At 48.2% G+C, this 2,500-nt stretch overlaps 7 non-coding genes and 1 pseudogene across 7 annotated transcripts in view; all 8 read left to right on the top strand.

Moving 5' to 3' along the window:
• LOC128465186 (5S ribosomal RNA) overlaps window positions 1–89 on the top strand; it is a 119-nt gene extending 30 nt beyond the window's left edge. Inside the window, exon 1 of the ribosomal RNA XR_008344978.1 lies at window positions 1–89. This exon is cut by the window's left edge and continues 30 nt beyond it. This is a non-coding gene — a ribosomal RNA (5S ribosomal RNA).
• A 215-nt stretch (window positions 90–304) lies between these two features.
• On the top strand, window positions 305–423 carry LOC128465738 (5S ribosomal RNA). Its single transcript, XR_008345355.1, has one exon. It is a non-coding gene; the product is annotated as a 5S ribosomal RNA (ribosomal RNA).
• Window positions 424–611: 188 nt separating this feature from the next.
• Window positions 612–730, top strand: LOC128465726 (5S ribosomal RNA). The gene has a single exon (XR_008345354.1). It is a non-coding gene; the product is annotated as a 5S ribosomal RNA (ribosomal RNA).
• A 188-nt stretch (window positions 731–918) lies between these two features.
• On the top strand, window positions 919–1,037 carry LOC128465715 (5S ribosomal RNA). The gene has a single exon (XR_008345353.1). It is a non-coding gene; the product is annotated as a 5S ribosomal RNA (ribosomal RNA).
• A 191-nt stretch (window positions 1,038–1,228) lies between these two features.
• On the top strand, window positions 1,229–1,347 carry LOC128465637 (uncharacterized; annotated as a pseudogene).
• A 206-nt stretch (window positions 1,348–1,553) lies between these two features.
• On the top strand, window positions 1,554–1,672 carry LOC128465704 (5S ribosomal RNA). Its single transcript, XR_008345352.1, has one exon. It is a non-coding gene; the product is annotated as a 5S ribosomal RNA (ribosomal RNA).
• A 245-nt stretch (window positions 1,673–1,917) lies between these two features.
• On the top strand, window positions 1,918–2,036 carry LOC128464255 (5S ribosomal RNA). Its single transcript, XR_008344100.1, has one exon. It is a non-coding gene; the product is annotated as a 5S ribosomal RNA (ribosomal RNA).
• A 230-nt stretch (window positions 2,037–2,266) lies between these two features.
• LOC128465692 (5S ribosomal RNA) lies at window positions 2,267–2,385 on the top strand. The gene has a single exon (XR_008345351.1). It is a non-coding gene; the product is annotated as a 5S ribosomal RNA (ribosomal RNA).
• Window positions 2,386–2,500: the final 115 nt, after the last annotated feature.

The following is a 2,500-nucleotide window of genomic DNA, read 5'->3' as shown; positions in this document are numbered from 1 at the left end:
AATCTCGTCTGATATAGGAAGCTAAGCAGGGTTGGGCCTGGTTAGTACCTGGATGGGAGACCGCCTGGGAATACCAGGTGTTGTAGGCTTTTAATTTTTTCTCACAGTCCGGGGAGAGCTTTTTGCCATGTGTTTCTTGCTCATCATCAAAGCTTTAAACCCTTATTTGAACCTTCTCACCTTCTCTGTCCTGTCCCAGGGCTTATAATTCTTTCTGTGTGACGACAAGCAGCAGCAGCAGCAGCAGCAGCAGCAGCAGCAGCAGCAGCAACAGAATAAGAGAAGTAAAATAAAAAACTTTCACACCTGCGGCCATACCACCCTGAAAGCGCCCGATCTCGTCTGATCTCGGAAGCTAAGCAGGGTTGGGCCTGGTTAGTACCTGGATGGGAGACCGCCTGGGAATACCAGGTGTTGTAGGCTTTTAATTTTTTCTCACAGTCCGGGGAGAGCTTTTTGCCATGTGTTTCTTGCTCATCATCAAAGCTTTAAACCCTTATTTGAACCTTCTCACCTTCTCTGTCCTGTCCCAGGGCTTATAATTCTTTCTGTCTGACGACAAGCAGCAGCAGCAGCAACAGAATAAGAGAAGTAAAATAAAACACTTTCACACCTGCGGCCATACCACCCTGAAAGCGCCCGATCTCGTCTGATCTCGGAAGCTAAGCAGGGTTGGGCCTGGTTAGTACCTGGATGGGAGACCGCCTGGGAATACCAGGTGTTGTAGGCTTTTAATTTTTTCTCACAGTCCGGGGAGAGCTTTTTGCCATGTGTTTCTTGCTCATCATCAAAGCTTTAAACCCTTATTTGAACCTTCTCACCTTCTCTGTCCTGTCCCAGGGCTTATAATTCTTTCTGTCTGACGACAAGCAGCAGCAGCAGCAACAGAATAAGAGAAGTAAAATAAAAAATTTTCACACCTGCGGCCATACCACCCTGAAAGCGCCCGATCTCGTCTGATCTCGGAAGCTAAGCAGGGTTGGGCCTGGTTAGTACCTGGATGGGAGACCGCCTGGGAATACCAGGTGTTGTAGGCTTTTAATTTTTTCTCACAGTCCGGGGAGAGCTTTTTGCCATGTGTTTCTTGCTCATCATCAAAGCTTTAAACCCTTATTTGAACCTTCTCACCTTCTCTGTCCTGTCCCAGGGCTAATAATTCTTTCTGTCTGACGACAAGCAGCAGCAGCAGCAGCAACAGAATAAGAGAAGTAAAATAAAAAACTTTCACACCTGCGGCCATACCACCCTGAAAGCGCCCAATCTTGTCTGATCTCGGAAGCTAAGCAGGGTTGGGCCTGTTTAGTACCTGGATGGGAGACCGCCTGGGTATACCAGGTGTTGTAGGCTTTTAATTTTTTCTCACAGTCCGGGGAGAGCTTTTTGCCATGTGTTTCTTGCTCATCATCAAAGCTTTAAACCCTTATTTGAACCTTCTCACCTTCTCTGTCCTGTCCCAGTGCTTATAATTCTTTCTGTGTGACGACAAGCAGCAGCAGCAGCAGCAGCAGCAGCAGCAGCAACAGAATAAGAGAAGTAAAATAAAAAACTTTCACACCTGCGGCCATACCACCCTGAAAGCGCCCGATCTCGTCTGATCTCGGAAGCTAAGCAGGGTTGGGCCTGGTTAGTACCTGGATGGGAGACCGCCTGGGAATACCAGGTGTTGTAGGCTTTTAATTTTTTCTCACAGTCCGGGGAGAGCTTTTTGCCATGTGTTTCTTGCTCATCATCAAAGCTTTAAACCCTTATTTGAACCTTCTCACCTTCTCTGTCCTGTCCCAGGGCTTATAATTCTTTCTGTCTGACGACAAGCAGCAGCAGCAGCAGCAGCAGCAGCAGCAGCAGCAGCAGCAGCAGCAGCAGCAGCAGCAGCAGCAGCAGCAACAGAATAAGAGAAGTAAAATAAAAAACTTTCACACCTGCGGCCATACCACCCTGGAAGCGCCCGATCACATCTGATCCCGGAAGCTAAGCAGGGTTGGGCCTGGTTAGTACCTGAATGGGAGACCGCCTGGGAATACCAGGTGTTGTAGGCTTTTAATTTTTTCTCACAGTCCGGGGAGAGCTTTTTGCCATGTGTTTCTTGCTCATCATCAAAGCTTTAAACCCTTATTTGAACCTTCTCACCTTCTCTGTCCTGTCCCAGGGCTTATAATTCTTTCTGTCTGACGATGACAAGCAGCAGCAGCAGCAGCAGCAGCAGCAGCAGCAGCAGCAGCAGCAGCAGCAGCAACAGAATAAGAGAAGTAAAATAAAACACTTTCACACCTGCGGCCATACCACCCTGAAAGCGCCCGATCTCGTCTGATCTCGGAAGCTAAGCAGGGTTGGGCCTGGTTAGTACCTGGATGGGAGACCGCCTGGGAATACCAGGTGTTGTAGGCTTTTAATTTTTTCTCACAGTCCGGGGAGAGCTTTTTGCCATGTGTTTCTTGCTCATCATCAAAGCTTTAAACCCTTATTTGAACCTTCTCACCTTCTCTGTCCTGTCCCAGGGCTT

This window comes from Spea bombifrons, chromosome 9 (assembly GCF_027358695.1).
Source record: "Spea bombifrons isolate aSpeBom1 chromosome 9, aSpeBom1.2.pri, whole genome shotgun sequence".
NCBI lineage: Eukaryota > Metazoa > Chordata > Amphibia > Anura > Pelobatidae > Spea > Spea bombifrons.
This window is presented reverse-complemented; position numbering and strand designations above follow the sequence as displayed.